Source organism: Dermacentor variabilis, chromosome 4 (genome assembly GCF_050947875.1).
Source record: "Dermacentor variabilis isolate Ectoservices chromosome 4, ASM5094787v1, whole genome shotgun sequence".
In the NCBI taxonomy this organism is placed as follows: domain Eukaryota; kingdom Metazoa; phylum Arthropoda; class Arachnida; order Ixodida; family Ixodidae; genus Dermacentor; species Dermacentor variabilis.
The window spans coordinates 606,379-624,201 of record NC_134571.1 but is presented as its reverse complement, the minus strand read 5'-3'; the positions used below and the strand labels follow the sequence as shown (position 1 = coordinate 624,201).

Sequence of the window (17,823 nt, the reverse complement as noted above, 5' to 3'; positions counted from 1 at the left end):
AACACCTATTTTAGCCATGTAGGAAGGGCAAACAAAATTTGGTCACTGGTTATCCAACTTGTGCCCTTGTGCAGCCAGATATGTTAACCCTTGAGCTGCGAACATTTGCATTTTGAAATTTTTGGGGGATTCTGGACACCATGCAGACAGATGCTGGCATGAATTTCAGATGACACAGCTGGCGCTGCTGCACCAAATGACTGTGTGAATTGCAAAGAAGGCACAGTTTTTGGGAAGATGAATACAGTGCTTCCTTGAGTCCTTACCTGACTATTCTTGCCGTGGTGCAATTTCGTCGACATCAACAAATTCTTGGTCAGAACTAGGGATGTGTGTATAAAGAATAGTAGATTTTGAATAGAATATTGCATTGAATCAAGAAAAAAAGGCCAAATGTCTTATCGAATATAAAAAAATTTAAGACAAACTTATATGCTTCCAAATTTTGTGCAATAAGCAGAGTGCTGCACATGCTCGGGAGGCTAATCACATTACTGAACAAGAATCTTGCTAGTAAATACTCATAGGGTTTTCAGTTTAATGATGGGCCATACACTGCCTGAAGTCATGTGCCTAAAAAAGGGCAAGAAGCCATGTCTGGGGAAGTCACCAGTTTGACAGCTGAACTTGCATCCGTTAAAACAGCTCCTTCTTCGCTTAATCTGGCTGATAATAGTGCTGGCTGCAATTCACTTAGGGGCGTAAACAATTAATTGCAGACTATTGCCGCAAGGTACGACGACACTGAGAATCGGATGCATCGCTACAATCTTTTATTTTTTTAATTGGAAGATAAAGAAAAGGAGAACTGGGTAGCTTCAGAAAAAAAATATTCATTTTTGTTCTGAAAAGCTTGAACTACAAATAGCCAGCACACAACTAGAGTGCGCACATAGCTTGGACATGTTTGCCGAAGGTAAACACAGCTCCATTATAGCTAAGTTTGCATTCTTTAAGGACAAGCAAATCGTCTAAAGGAATGTGCCTTTTTTATTCGAGAGGACTTTTTGCCATTTACACGAGAAGCTAAAAAAAAGTTCATTGAGTTTGCAGAAAGTACAAACAAGCCCTTCAAGCTATCTGTGGACAAGCTTCGCATTCTAAGTTTTGGTACCAGAAAATCTCCACCTGGGTTGCTGCACGCCGCATTCAGAGCTATGACCGCCAAACCTATTGTGATAAGCATCTTCTCCTATGTGTTTTACAGCACGTGGTGCGTAGTGCCATTGGTAACGTACCGTGTGCCTTTAGTAGGCGATAATCCAAATGCGTCACCATTTCCTGCTGTAGGCGGCATGATGTGGGCAACATGTTTTGCTTTGGCTGAATCCAGTGTTGCCCTCCAGCTCGATTTCATTTCAATTTCCCTTCACCCTTTTAGAACACTACGCAATAGGAAAACAACAAAATGTGTCTCGGGCCACCAGAGCACTACTAGCTCAACGCATGTCAGCATCTCGTGCCGCAATGATCTGTGTGACACTTTGCTTTACGTAGATGTCAACAATAGTTGAGTCTATCAAAGTTTTTTGTTACTTTGTATCGTATGTTTTCCTAGTTAGCACATTTTTTCTCGCAATTTTTTATAATATGTATGAACGAGGTTCAACGGTTATGTTACAATTTGCAGGCATAGCTGTTAAACGAATCCGTGATTATACAGTTCAAACTCGCAATAACGAAATTGGCGGGGAACGCAAAAAGAATTCACTTTCTCAAGATTTTCGTTGTTGCGAAAAGAGACAGTGCAGATAGGTAATGCACTACAGAATAAAACTGTACTGTCAAAATTCCATTAGCCTACTTTGGCAAGGTTTGCTCGATGATATGGAACCGCATTGCCGACAGTAGAGACTGCGCCGCATGCATCGACCAGCAGTGGCAGTACTGCCATGGCACAGTATTCTCGGTCAATTGCTTTCAGAGATGCGATCACTTTTGCGAGATTTTGCGTAACTCAGCACCAGTAGCAGAGCAGCAGCGCATGCAGCAGCATTTCTCCAGGGCACACTGTTGCCCGTAGGCGCCAACGCGTCCGGTGCGAAGCACAACAGTTATTGCATCTCGTGTACCCGAGGGTAAAACGATCGAGATAGCGGCCCTTTTGTGCAAATATACGTCCGGCACCGTATCCTCACACTGTGCCTGTCGGGTGGCACCAAACCAGCATTCTTGAAGCAAGGGATGCGTATTCCCGGACGATCGCTCAATCATGGCCCGATGCATGACACTCCGTATGCTGCGACTGCCATCTCAAGTGCCATAAACAATTCTTTGTTGGTGGGACGTGGATTTCCTTGTTTTTGCTGCATTTTTCTCACTGAGGCGCACATTACGCAGTGCACTGCCATGATAGGCAATTGTTGTTCGAAATACACATTCAGTTTGCGTTCAATTTCACCTCACGTGATTGGCCTATAGGCCTCGCCGAGTTGTCAGCCGCGGGAAACGTAAACTGAACGCGTGTTTCGAACAACAATCTACGATCTCGCCTAGTAGGCATGCAAAAACTGTCGTCACATATCGGTCGCAACATGCGTGCCGCTTCAAACGGACGATCAACAAACAAGATGGCGGCCATGACATGTTTTCAGCGCACTGATCGCTTCCGGCGCTTTGGTTGTTTTTATGAACAAAACTGGTGGCGCCCACACAAGTGTAATGTGGTGGTATTTTATGTAATTTTAGTGCAAGACAATCACATTTGAGCGCATTTTGGACCCTGCTAGCCTTACGTGAGTAGGTAATATGCGGAGCTACGTTCTGGCAAATTTCGTTGATACAGTGAAACCTCGTTAAACCGTAGTTGGCCGGAGCTCGGAAAATGTAAATACTAAACGGTAGTACTGTTTAACCGAAATAGCATGAGATCGATCACTTACCTGTCCAAAACGGAACTCAAAGAGTGCGATGAAAGGGAAAAAAACATTCAGTATTTATTCACTTCGCGTGATAAAAGTGTTATTTTCGTTTGATGCCGCGACGGCCTAGCACGATGACAGCGGCCTCAAACTTACTGAAGCTGCATGCCAGCTTTTCAACCAGCCCCTCTTCACGGCAAACACTCACATGGCAGATTTCTCGTTGGCATTACGTACTCTCCGTGCACATGCGCAGTAGTGCTGCAGAAGTCCCGGGGCACCTTTTTCATTGCCAGGTGTCGGAGTTTGGAATACTTTTCGTTTGGAATAGAGTTACGTTATCGCGCCCCTGTTCTCGTCGCAACGATTGCATTCATGGGGCTGACGTAACGCGCAGCTTATGCCACTGTGGGGCCTGAATCGCCCGTGCTTTCGCATTCCATGTCGTCCTCATCACTGTTGATAGTCGACACTTCAGCAACAACAGAAGCAACGAGGGTGAAAAGTCGAACCTCGTAGCCAACATGTCTTCATGGTCGCAGCAGCGCTGCCGAGCAACTTCTTCGCATTCCAAATGCCACAAACCATAGTCAAAAGCAGATCCCTGTTGCGTGCCAGCGCAGACTTCGTATTGCGTTCGATAGCACGGACGATGTCTAATTTTTCTTCTATGCTGAGTACCCGGCGTCTTTTTTATCCGAGCTTCGGCATAACGCAAGTCCTCGCTTGCACGACGCCATAACGCTCTCTGGTATGGCGTCAAAATGATGTTGATGTTGATGTGGCTTCATGCGCAAATGCACAGGGCACTTGGAGGCCGTTGTTCCGATCTCTGAGGCTTGTTGTTCTGCCGGACCGCCCGATGAAGACCGGCGATGAGACGCACCGGCGTGTTTTCGCGACTAAAAGTTGAAACGCTACGTTTTAACTGATGTGTACGCAATAAGCTGGTACGGTTTATGCAGATACAAAACACATTATGTTCAATGGCCGCTGAGTCGGGGATTTGACTTTACTACTTTTAAAATGAAACTACTGTTTAAGCGGGTACAGTTTAACGAGGTTTTACTGTACAGGATTGCAGTACAGCAACACTTCGTTGCCAAGAGATACGAAATTAATAAAAAGAAAAATCTGACATCCACCCATTTCGTAGCAATTGCTACAAAGAAACCCATACGGGTTGCTCGAAAGAAAACTCTCAGAGTTGAAGAAAAATTCGTTCTGGTCTGGGACTCGAACCTGGGACCACCGCCTTTCTGAGGCAGCCACCTTACCATCTGAGCTAACAAGGCGGCTAATAAATGTCAGGGCGAAGCCGAATTTGTTGACAACACGAAGCAAAGGTCAGTGTTTGACATAGTAGTTCTGCAGAAACCTGCGAGGTAACCCACAAGTAATTAATAAAGGGAAAATCAGACATCCACACGTACGAAATGCAATGAATCTTATGGGTGTTCTCCAGGGAGACGAAAATGTTTCATTGTTGTGGGAATTTCGTTTTTCCGGGATTTCATTATCGCGGGTTTACACTGTAATAAGGCTAACTATGGTGACATGAATCTAACTGTGTTTTACAGTGACACATTCCTGCCCTCTTTTTCCTGTCGTTCACTAAATGAAAACTAGATACACTCTTTTAGCATTAATTGATAAGTACATCTCCCTATTTACAGTAACTAATGATAAGTGTAAACCCTGGTTTAACAAGCGTCTTCATACTTTATGAAACTGAAAAAAGCCACTATATACAATCTACACTTGTTACAGTGGACCATCTACAACAGAATTTCGGATATACGGACCATACTTCAGCCTTAGTTTGTCCTACCTATTTTATTAATGCAACAAAGTCCGTTTTTAGTGGACCACACTACAGGACTATTGGCTACAGCAGACGAAATTAGGGGCAACAAAAAATGTTCAAATATTTTTCTACATACTTTTGCCGCAGCGACATGGGCTGACAACTGACTTGTGAGGGTCAGCCGATGATCACGGCTCAATATTATGAGCACGAGAGAGGAAGGTGGAGTGCAAACGCATCGTCGTCTGTTGCGCGCGAGGCACAGGGCGGACAGCTGGGGGTGGGGGGAGGCGAGAGAAACGGAGGTTCTACTCCGGCGGCTGCTGCTTACAGTGTGGGCTCTGTATCTTGAAAGCGATCTGCGCTGTGAACAAAGTGTGCGCCCGCATAGGCCTCATCTTCAAAGCGATCTGCAATGTAGAAAAAGTGTGCCCAGTGCCGGTATCTTCAGTAAAACACGTTGTGGGACTAGTTGGTGCATAGCTTTCAATAGGTGAAGCGCCAATAGTGACGGCACACAAGAAGAAATACAGACAGGACAAGGCGCCCACACAAGTGTAATGTGGTGGTATTTTATGCAATTTTAGTGCAAGACAATCACATTTGAGCACATTTTGGACCCTGCTAGCCCGGTATCTTCGTATGCACTGTGCTTTCGACATTTAGTTCATGTTGAGCGAGAGGTGGCATGAAGGTCAATTCGCTCGCTGCTGCTGCCACACTTGTCTTGCTTAATTTTCTATCGCAATCGATGTAATAGTTCTGCAGAAACTCGCAAGGTGGAGAGAAGTAATTAATAAAGGGAAAATTAGACATCCACCCATTCGTAGCAATTGCTACAAAGGATACCCATGCGGGCTCCTTGAAAGAAGAGCCTCACAGTTGAATTAAAACTCGTCCTTGTCCAGGACTCGAACCTGAGACCACCACCTTTCTGGGGCAGCCGCTCTACCATCTGAGCTTATCAGGCGACCAAGAGATGGCAGGGCGAATTAGAATTTGTCAACAACTCGAAGCAAAGGCAAGAGTTTGACGTAATAGTTCTGCGGAAACCCACAAGGTGGAGAGAAGTAGATGGTAAAGTGGCTGCCCCGGAAAGGCAGTGGTCCTGGTTTCATGTCCTGGACCAGGACAAATTTTTCTTCAACTTTTTTTTTCTTTCGGCTTTTCTTTCGAGGAACCTGTATGGGTTTCCTTTGTAGCAATTGCTATAAATGGGTGGATGTCTGATTTTCCCTTTATTAATTACTTCTCTCCACCTTGTGGGTTTCCGCAGAACTATTAGGTCAAACTCTTGCCTGTGCTTTGAGTTGTTGACAAATTCAACTTCGCCCTGCCATCTGCTAGCCACCTGGTTAGCTCAGATGGTAGGGCAGCTGCCCTGGAAAGGTGGTGGTCCCGGGTTTCAGTACCGGACCAGGACGAATTTTTCTTCAACTGCGAGGCTTTTCTTTCGAAGAAACCGTGTGGGTTTCCCTTTTAACAATTGCTACAAATGGGTGGATGTCTGATTTTCCTTTTATTAATCACAATCGATGCTTCGCCTTTTGGGCAAAACTACTACTTTTTTGTTTGTTTTTTTTTACTTTGGACATTTGTCATTCACTCTTTGCAATAAAGTTGTTAGACATTGTGACGAAAGTTTCGGAAGTGAGGCATTTAGATGTTATGGGCTTTGGATAAAACAGACATGTTTTGTCGATTATCAGGGTCCATTGTAACAAGAGTCAACTGTAAGTAAGCTTAAAATTCAAGCTGTCCTTCCCTATAGGCTTGTTGCAAGATTACCTAAAGAATTACTGCGCCAAAATAATCTCGGCTAAAAACAAATATTACTCAAATGATCTATTCTCCCTTCTTAAGGTTCACCCGGAAAAGTTTTGGTGAACGATTGCACCTGATCGTCCCACCCGCAGCGTAACACTCCTTAATGATGACCAGATAGTGATGTCTGATCAACAATTTGCATTCGACTTTTACAGGTTCTTTACATCCGTATTCATCATTGAAGATCATTCCCGAGTGCCTATTTTTTCCGATCTCTCTTTTCAATTCATGGCACCAATTAACATTATAGTATAAAAGATGACAAAACTCTTTCTAAATCTCAAAGTATCATCTTCCACAGGCATAGATAACATAAATTCCAAGATACTAAAAAATACCTCGTCCACCTCTAGCCAAATCCTATGCATCATTTTCATGCAGTCGTTATCATGAGGGCTGCTCCCGTGTGACTGGAAGGATGAAAAAGTAGTTCTGGTGTTGAAAAGTGAATGCAAGATTTCATCAGAAAATTACTACCCTGTCTCAATAACCTGCATCTGTTGCAAATTGCTCGAACATATTGTTTCAAAGAGGAAGGCCGATGCACAAATGTATGTACAGCTATTTACATGAGGAAAAGTTAGTGGTAGTTGCACAGGCTAGTACAAATCTCACAAAAGGTAGAAAGAAGAGGTAGAAAGGCAAGAGACCAGTGGTATCATGACGTGACAAATTGTATGTAAATCTCATGTAGGACAACGTGCTGTTCCAGTTGCGATGGTCTGCTCCAACGTACATAGACAACATCTCTGAAAGGGTGTGATTTAGTCGTTCAGTCAGTCCATTCGTTTGTGGGTGATATACGACTGTGACCTTATGTTTGTTGGAGCAGGAACAAAGTATGTCTTCGACAACTTGGGACAGGAAGTAGCATCTTGAATGTCGTCTTGAAGTAAAAAAGTCTGCTACATCTGTAGCACAGCTGGTAGGCAGGGCATGCGTAATGGCATAGCGCGTCGCGCAGTCTGTGGCAACAGCTATCTATTTGTTCCCTTTATAGATGGGGGGAAGGGGCCAAAAAGGTCCATGCCGACACTGAAGAAAGGCTCCGTTGGAACATCAATTAGATTAAAGTTGCCTGCAGGTTGTGCACATGGCCTCTTTCGATGCTGGCCGTGGTCGCAAGCCACAACATAATGTCGCACAGAGCGGTAAAGGCCTGGCCAGAAGAAGCGACGTCGCCAAGGTGTCCGGCAGTGGATGCATCGTGGAGCTCAGCAAGAACAGTAGAGCGGAGATTACGAGGGACAACTAGCAGTAAATCTGATCCATCAGAGCTGATGTTGCGTCGACAAAGAATGTCATTATGGAACGCAAACATTCTGTTTGAGCAATCTGGTTGTCCTGAAGTCAAGCACTCAATGACCAACTGAAGAAAGGAGTCCTTTCGCTGCTCAGTAATGATGTCGGGAAAGTCAGAAATGGCCAGTAGGCAAGTGTCAGCATCCATTTCGTCGTCAGAAGAAGAATCTATAGGATGACGAGACAAGCAGTCGGCATTCAGATGTAAGTGGCCGGACTTGTACATCACTGCGAAAGAATACTCCTGAAGTCTGAGTGCCAGGGTCCAAGGCGGCCAGCCGGGTCATTCAGTGATGATAGCCAGCACAGAGCATGGTGGTCCATAATGACAGAAAAGGGGCAGCCAAACAAGTAAGGGCAAAATTTAACCACTGCCCACACCAGAGCGAGGCACTTGCGCTCAATGATAGAAAAAGTGCGCTCTGAAGGAGGCAAAAGGTGACTGGCATAGGCAATGAGGCGCTTGACTTCATTTTGCTGTTGGGTGAGGACAGCACCTATACCATGGCCACTGGCGTCTGTGCGAACTTGAGTTGGTGCAGATGGATCAAAGAGGCCTGATATCGGAGACGTTGTCAATAGAGAGCTTTAGAATTGGGGGCGCAAGGCTCTGGGCCCCGAAGCTGCGTTCCGTTGGTTGCACTTGGGCTTAGATGAGCAGCAGAGTTTGAGGATTGGGTCGAACGCAAACAGTGTTGGGTTGAGCGCTTGGGGCGCTGCAGTGTGAAAAATAGAAAGGTGCTTGAAAGCAAAAAAAAAAAAAAAAAAAAGCCTCTTTTCTTACGAGAGAAAACGAACAGAATGCATTTTTGAGCAAAAAGAGCGAACAATAAAATGTAAGAAACGTAATCGCTGTGTTAGTATCGGTTAGTATTACGAATTAAGTGTGCAATTCTAAGCCAAGCTAAGCTAATTGAAGCCAAGTGCTCTTAGTTAGTGTTTTCTTGTGACGCGCTGCGAAAGAACTGCGGGTTCACCTGCGTGAAATGGCGAAAATCAGTCGAAGTAAATCAAGTTTGCTCTGCGACCATCTGCTGTACGCCACTGCTGTCACCTGCGAGGGCGGCCCAAGACGGCTTGGGGGCCAATGCTAGTTTTCGATTTTTAGGTCTTGGGTTAACGCAAACGCAAGAACCCAAGACTGGCTTGGATTCTGCGCATGCGCACTTGTGGCGCGCAATTTTCTTGGGTCCCCTTGGGCCCCCATTTCTAGAACTCTTTAATAAGTGGATGAGGATGTAGAAGGCGTTGGCTTGTTGACGGCCCCGAAAGATTGCAGTGTTCCTCGTGAGAAGGTCAATCAGTGGCCGGGCGATATCCGCAAATTTTTAACAAACCGACGAAAATAGGAGCATAAGCCTGTGAAGCTCTGCACATATTTTGCTGAGCAGGGTACAGGAAAGTTCTTGTCTATGTGAATCTTATCAGGATCAGGATATATACCACAGCGCTGACAAGGTGGCCAAGAACTTTGACTTCGTGGGGTGAAAAATGGCACTTAGAAGAGTTAAGTTGAAAGCCAGCCTCTCTAAAGACTACAAGAATATCGGCCAAGCGATGAGGTGGCTGTCAAACGAAGGGGAAAATACAATGACATTGTTCAGATAACATAAGCAGGTGGACCAATGGCCCCGAAGGAGAGAGTCCATCATTTAACAGGGATAGGCGGGCTAGTTGGTGGTCCTTTCGAAAGTTGCTGCGGCATTGCAAAGTCCGAAAGACACAACCTTAAAATGGTAAAGGCCATCCGGTGTAACAAAAGTTAGTCTTCTCACGGTCGAGTTTATCAACCAAAATCTGCCAATAACTGGGTCGGAGGTCGAGTGAAGAGAAGTATTTCAATCCGTGAAGGCAGTCGAGAGCATCCTCAATCCAGAGGAGAGAGTACACATCCTTTTTCGTGATATGGTTCAGTTGACGTTAGTCGACACAAAATCGCCAGCTACCATCATTCTTTTTGACTAAGACAACCGGCAATTCCCAAAGACACTAAGAGGGCTTAATTACACTTTTGGTTAGTATCTTGTCTACTTCAGCTTGGATAACGCGGCCTGCGTTCTGCGTGAGACACGTGATGAGGTCGTCGGCGGATAGGACTAGCATCACCAGTTTATGGGTCACAATTTTATGGGTCACAGTGGAAGTCTGTCCTAGCGGGCGATTCTCAAAGTCAAAGACGTCGCGATAAGGCACCAGGACACAACAAAGATACACACCCTGTTCAGGGAGTAGGTCTTCAGCGATCATCTTCGAAAAAATATGCCGGGATCGGATGTTGCGGAACTGATCGGACAGCAAGTGGCTGCACACAAGCACGGAACATCTAATACAGAGATGGCAATATTGTCAATGGGAGAAGCGTTGCCAAGCAGCATGCCTTTTGGGATATCTTGCATACTTAAACCAAAATTTAAAACAGGAAGAAATGCGTGGTTATCGGCGATAGTCACAATGGTATGGTACGAGGAACAGCAACTTTGCATGGCAGGAGAACATTGACATTAGAAGTCGGCACATAGTCTCCATCAGGAACTGATGGGAAGCATGTCAAAGGCATATACAATTAAACCTCTATATAACAAACATCAGTATAACAAAATTCTCAATATAACCAAGTATTACAAAACAGATAGGGAAGGGACAAACAGCCCTCAATGACTTTTGGGCAGCGATGAACGTGTCCCATCGTGGCCTGCTTCATAAGACTTTTCAGAAGCACTCGAAGAAATTCAAGGAACCACAGACACAGTGCATAGAGAAGTTCTATGCAGAATCTGCTTCTGCTTTGAAAACCACTTACAAGGAAATGGGTCCATGTTTCAGCAGGGATATCACAGTAAACTTTGATGGAACATGGCACAAGTGTGGCCACATGTCCCATATTGGAGTTGGTGCAATAATTGCAATCATACGGGCCTCATCTTGGACGTCATCGTTTTATCGAACCAGTGCCTAGGTTGCCAAGTAGGACCAAACCCTGGAGACCCAGGCTACACAAGCTGGCAGGAGGATCATGTGTGCCAGAAAAACACTGACTCTAAGTCTGGGAGGATGGCGATTGAGGCAGCTGTCATCCTTTTCTCACGTTCGGTGCCAAAGCACAACCTCCGTTACACAACGCTCGTGTCTGACGGAGATAGTGCCACCTTCTCTGCCCTTGTGCAAAAAAAATGCTTCTGGACTGGTTCCCATTTCGAAAGAGGAATGCCTGAATCACGTCCAGAAGAGGATGGGGACAGCACTGCGCAACCTTGTGCAGAAAAGTGACAAGGCTTTAGGAGGGAAGGGCAGGCTGACAAAGGCCTTCAACGACAAGTTGACCGACTATTATGGCTGGACCCTACAGAACAATTCCAACAATGTGGCTGCAATGCAGCATGCAGTGATGGCATCGTACCACCATGTGACATCGATGGACGAGGATCCTTACCACGACTTGTGCCCTGAGGGTACAGACTCGTGGTGTCATCATAACACCAGCAAGAGTGATGGTGTGCCACCTCCGAAGCATCGGTACAATCTTCCAGGCTATGTTGCAGAAGCACTGCTATTTGTTTATGAGTATCTCTCACAATGCTGCCTGGGAGCAAAAACACAGAATGCATCAGAATCATTTCGCTCCGTGCTGTGATCCCTGATGCCCAAAGAGCAGCATGCGTCGCTGATTGCTGTATAGACAGCACTGCATGAGGCAGTTTTAAGATATAATGCTGGCTAACACCTGGCCACCTGGCCATTCGACGGGCAGCCGAGAAAGATCCTCTGTGCTTGAAAAAGGCCAAGAAGCAATCGCAAGAGAAGGTGGAAAGGCGGCAAAAGAAGAGGGTGCCTAAGGACATCTCCAGTTATGCTACAGGGTCATTTTAGACCAATATATATGCTCAAAACATTCATAGCTAATTTTCTCAATATGACTTTTTTGGCTGGTGAGGCTGCTTGTTCCAGTCATATCTCTGTAACCGCTCATCATATTTCTAAAAGTCTTTTTTTTTGTGTGTGTATCTGAATAAATTTCCAAGGGCAAGACAAGCCCTTTTTAACATTTATACTGTGTCACATTTATACTGTGTGTGTGATTTGTGACATTTAATCAAAATTTGATTGATAGAATCTTAATCACTAACACTAAATTCGGTGGTCTGCTAAAATTTTTCAGTAAGGAAATTTTAAAAAGGGCTCTGTCTTGCCCTGAGGTATTCATCTGGGAATCGTCATGGTGAATTTCACAGTTGCAGCACCTTTTTAAAATTCTCCAGGCCTGGAATGAGAAAACCATGTGCACCATTCTGACATTTTGCGGTAACCTGAGAAACCAGTGAACATAACTGCATCAAATTTTGTAGTTCTACTAATGCTTTTGCTATGAGTCTATCCTAAAAATTTCATTAAGATATCTCAATAAACAAGAAAGTTGGTATCCGTGGGTAGCCTCTCTGCTTAAGCTGTGAGTGAAAGTGCGCGAGGGTGAGAGTGCCACCTTCCCACCTGAGCAAAGGGAAATGGGGGATGGGAGCGAAGCTCGTGATAATACGATAAAGCGTGCGTGAGGGCGTGGGGCAGAGTGAGGAGTAAGTTGGTGCTTCTCTATTTCTGGCACGCATCTCGGCCGTGGCAGCACATGGCTACAAGTGCGGCTGATCGCATACGCAGCCGCGCACCCTGCTTTAAAGGTAATCTGCCGCATGTGCAAAGAGTGGGCATGCTGAGATGGCATGGCACCATGTAAGCTATCTCACGCGTTTAGTATTGGAGGTTGCATAATCTCCAGTTTCGGTGACTCGTTGGAGCAAGAGGCAGACGAAGCATTCCTTCCCCACTGCCGACTCTTTTCCTGATAGCGTTGCGGTCACTGGGACAATGCTATCAGCCGTAGGGGCAGAGTGCACGCGAAAGCGTGGCTGGCTTCCCTTAATTCGTACTGCCGATGTGAAGATATCGCCGACATACGTGTCATCATTCATCATTGACTCCTAAAAAAATCGACCGTATTGCACATTATTTGAGTTTGGGATTTTGTGTTGCCTGAATATTGTTCTTTCGTTATAAAACAGTTTCACAAAATAACTTCATGCTTTTTACTTAGCACCGAGGTGAAAATGTGCAAATTCGAGCGTTTTTGCTAAATTTTTCACGAAAAGAGGTCTGGGTAGGATACCTGGAATTACTTTATAGAACTGTCACTAAAGCTTACCATCTTCTAAAATTTTATTTTCAGCTATGTGATGCTCACAGGCTCCAAAATAAAAGCCTGAATGTGGCAAAAAACATTATTTTGGCCTATGTTTAGACATTTATGACACACTAAGGTGGTCTATAAAAATAAGCAGAAGAGCGGATATCATTGAGAAAAATAACAACTTTCGCCCCAGAAATTTTAATCAAAGCAATTTGCATTTTCATTGAGAAAGAAATTTTGAATTTGAGTCCCACCATTGCATTACTTTGGCTCGAGCTTCCACTGCACCTGATAGCATGTTGGCGGGAAATACAAACCAGGGAAGTGCACATGGTGGTCTGTGTGGTGAGGAATGAAAGCCAATATCACCAGGAGTTCATAAGAATCTAATAAATTTCACGGTCTAGCAGTAGACGTCGGTCACCCTCGGTAACGCCTTCTACGTCTGCGGGTGTTTCGCTGCGAATGGAAATGACTATGATGGAGCAAGGCGGGATGCTAACTTGGTCCTCTAGTACACTCAAGGCATGATGACTATGAGCACTCTCCGGCTGTATTGCTTGATCTTCAGATAACATTATTGACTTTGACTTCAGGTCAATGATTAAGCCATGTTTGTTCAGAAAGTCGATGCCGACGATGACGTCTCGGGAACACTCTTGGAAGATAACGAACGTGGCAGGGTAGGTCCGCTCATGAACTGTAATCGTTGCCATACAGATTCCAATCGGCATTATTAGATGTCCTCCAGCAGTCCTAATTTGGGGGCCTTCCCGCACAGCCTTAACTTTCATGAACTTGGCGGCCAAGGGTCCACTCATCACAGAGTAGTTGGCTCCTGTGTCTACTAACGTGGTGACTGTGTGGCCATCAAGCAACACGTCAAGTGAAGTCAAGTTTATTTCCAACAACACCGAGTCGGAGGTTCTTGGGCGAAAAGATGTCGCAGACATCTTGAGAGTGCCAAAGGACCCATTAAATAGCAGCAGGCAGATAACAAAAATAATCATCTGAAAAACTACAAAAATGTAGGCATGAAATATAATTCACGCAACGCAACCCTTTTAGTGCACAAAATAGTTGCATAGCCTGTGTCTCCAATGGCTCAAACAGTGTGGCCCCCGATGGCAAAGCTGTCCCCACATTGCCAGCCTCGGGAGAGGATGTTTACCTGGTGGACCCCATTGCTTCCTCTGGTGTCATCTTCAGCAGGCAAGAACTACTTAAGGCACAGCAGAGTGATTTATTTTGTTGAGAAATTGTTGACGGGCTCACAGAGCCGAGCTCCCAAGAGGAGCGGGGCGGCAAAGCCATCAGGCACACACGGACAGCTGGTATTGCAGCTGGTATTGCAGCTGGTATTGCAGCTGGTATTGGTGGGGATACCCTGCAGTCTAAGGAAAGCCTACTTGAGCTATTTCCACGACTCGTGGTTGGCCGGACATGCGAACGGCCTTAAGACTTTTAAAAAGTTGTGCCGCTCCACTACCTGCCCAAGCATGAAGCGTGACGCTCTTCATTACGCCCGCTCATGCCTCAAGTGCCAATGCGTGAAGCCTCGCATGGGCAAACCTCCTGGGCTCATACAGCCAATTGACAGCCAGCTGCCCTGGCAAGTTGCGGCCTTTGCCATTATGAGATCCTTTCCCAGAAGCCAGCGAGGCTACATTTTTCCCCTGGCTGTCACAGATCACTTCATGAAATGGGTTGAACTTTTTCCCTTTCGGAACTTAATGACCAGCGCAATATGGGGCAAGTTCACCTAGATCTTTGACCACTTCAGCTTTCTGGCGGAGCTCATATCAGACAATGCATCCTTTTTCACGGCCAAGGTGCTCGTGGATGTGTGTGCTGCCTTTGGCATTAAACACTGCAAGGCAACCATGCATCACCCACAGGCAAACCCAACAGAGTGGATTAACCGGAACATCAAGCCCTTGCTCGTGGCCTTTGCCCAGCAACACAGGGATTGGGATGTCTGTTTCAACGAGGTAGAGTTCTTGCTGTGCACGCCTGCCTACCTCAACTTTGAGAGAGAGAGCTGCCAAACCCCATGGACCGCATTCTGTGGATCGGCAGCAGGGCATGCACCATGAAAGCCTGCCTTTCTGGCTATGCAGCGGAATTGTGCTCTCAGATGGACGTGGCGCTTGACCTGGCCCGTTCCAACCTGGCAAAAGCGCGAGCTGGACAGAAGCCCAATACGACCGGTCACATGGGGACGTGCACTACGGTGTCAATGATCTTGTCCTCAGGTGCAACCATGTTTTGAGTGATGCGGCCGAAGGCATCTCTGCCTCCCTGTCGGCCAAATGGTCAGGCCCATACCGAGTGGAGACCGAAATGTCCCCTCTGGTATACAAGCTGGCTGGCTCCCAAGGGAGACCAGTCGGTGGTCCAGCTCAGGTCTCGGACCTCAAACCTTTCGTTGCCAGAAGCGGAGACTGGGGGAGAGGGAGGCGGTCAACAAACCGCAGGCAAACCGTGACACAGCTGGCCCTAGGCCATGCCACCCGTACCACCTGTGGGAATGCACCTAGGCAGCTTTTCTCCCACCAGCTTGTAGCCAGACTTTATTCCCTACTGGGCAGCTGAATGGAGAAATGCAGCTACAGCGCGAGGGCGCACATCGAAGGGGTGACAGGCCCTTCTGACCTAATTTACCCTCGAGTGCCGACCCGGCCTCATAGTGACACGACTAAGGAATTTTCCCCTACTAGCAGGTAGATGGACGTTATTCCCTACCACCCTGGTAAACAGAGAAAATAAATGGTTCGTGCACACATGTCGAAGCATTGACGGGCTCCCTTAGCCCAATATACCTTCTTGTGCAGTCCTGGCCTTTCACTGGTGGACGAGCTTCTCTACAACCCTGAAGTAACAGGTCATTGGCGGTCTATTCACCTGCATAAACACCGCTACAAGCTAGGTAAGTGGGGTTCGTGCCCTCTCCACCCGTGCTGAACGCCGGCAAGAGGGGAGAGGACTTTTCCCCCCTCAACCACGCTTACTCACTAGGCTGGGGGGCTTACCTCTCTAAGTACGCCGGTGCAGAAGGAAGTGCACTCCCTTATTGGCCCAATACTCCTTCCTATCCAGCCAAGGGACTGCTCTGATTGGGTAACCTTGGTAGTGCATCAGAGGCCACACTTTCCTTCGAGCACTGCCTTACCTTCATCGCATCACTTTCTTTGTTTGCTTGTCCGTGAATCACTTCCGTGACACCCTCACAAAAGCAGCCGGATGCTGCACATTGCCGCTCAAAGCCAAAGTCCTGTGTGGCAGCTCCTGCTTTGGCATCGAGGCTTCGAATCACCCCTCCAAGCCGGCCCAGAAGTCATCCAGGCCAGCACCTGTCCATGCACCCTCTGCCCCTGCTGGCCCCAAGAAGCGGCTGTCTTATCAGAATGTGGCAATGTGGCCCTTCCAGCAAGGTCAGGAGGCTCCTGTGGCCTTAGTCTCCGCTCGGCGTTCGCAGGAACAACAGAAAGTGGAAATCGGAATAGCAGCATGGGACTACCCCCACCCTTTCCAGGGCCGTGCTCTCTCAGACCAGGGCCAGGCGACTGGCGGTGCGGCAACACCGGCGAACCCATCGGCAACCTTTCTCGACATGTGTGGAGTGTTCGTCATGCACCCGGCAACGCACAACAGTTCGCTAGTGCACAAGGCCAAAGCGGAAAAGAAGGAAAAAAGGGTCCAACAGGCAAACTCAACTCTGACTGCGCAGCCCCCGAATCACTGCACTTGGTTGCTGCAGTCCTTGCGGCTGACCCTAACTTCATGGTGGCCATTGCGGCGGCTATTATTGCGTTGACCCCATCCACAAAGGAGGTGGACTCTCGGCACAAGCGGGCAGTTAATATGGCCACGGAGGAAAAAATTCACTTTCCAGTCCACCGGCTATGGACTTCAGTTTTCTGGATTAAATGCCAGAAATAAAGGTGGTGGTTGGTCAGACAGGCATCACGGTTTCTCATACTGGCTGTGGTTTTTAGGAGGATTTAGGAGGAGGGAATGCGGAAATCAAGGTGCCTTCCCACGCCTCGTCCCCCAGCTCGCGCATTGTGCTTAGCTCGATCTCTGGGAACAGCTGCCATAACGGCAACATGGCGTACATGGTCAGCGCGCCGGAGCTAATTTCCCTCGCAAACCATGCTTCTCCCTCCCAGGTCGAATCGCTGTGCGAACAAGTTTCACTGGGACACGCCCTGATTGGCCTCTCAAGTGGCGGCCCCCGGGCGCCCTCTCCACCCAAGCTCTCTTTCGCTGACCGTTTTATCACTGTGGCTGATGCTCACAGGCCTGCAACAAGTTGGTTATATGGAACTTTTGCTCCTACGACTTCTCGTTCTCGTGCTTGGTGGGCTGCTTCCCAGTTAGCCCTAGCACAGCGGTGCGTGTACTCGATCAGTCTTGCGGTGAGCCTTTGCCCGTAAGCCCCATGACTGTCACACTGTGCTGTATCTTGGGAAACCAGTGTGTGTTTGCGATCTGACTTTGCAGCCTTATCTGCACCATGTTGGAAAGTCGACAAACCCTACGGTAGTGCCTCTGTGCGTTGTGGAATGGAGGAGCGGCATGCTCTTTTCTGTCTGTCGCTAATAGGCTGAGCCTTGTGCAAACCCATCTCCACACGTTCTAGTAATTAAAAAATATTTTTCAGGCTTTTTAATACTACTGATCTGTAATCGTTGCTAGCATCTAATTTGGAGTTTCCTTTGATAAGAGTAGACAGTACTGTACATATACCTTTATTTCTATTTACCTATAAGTTACTGATAGCTTGCTACATTTTTGTTATGCAATGCTAGGAGACTTCCGGGCATGTGCAGCACTGTGTTTTCTTG

General features: G+C 46.8%; 1 protein-coding gene across 5 annotated transcripts in view; it reads left to right on the top strand.

Annotated features, from left to right (window-relative positions):
- tweek (transmembrane protein KIAA1109 homolog tweek) overlaps nucleotides 1-17,823 on the top strand; it is a 703,556-nt gene that overhangs the window by 443,858 nt on the left and 241,875 nt on the right. The window lies entirely within an intron of this gene.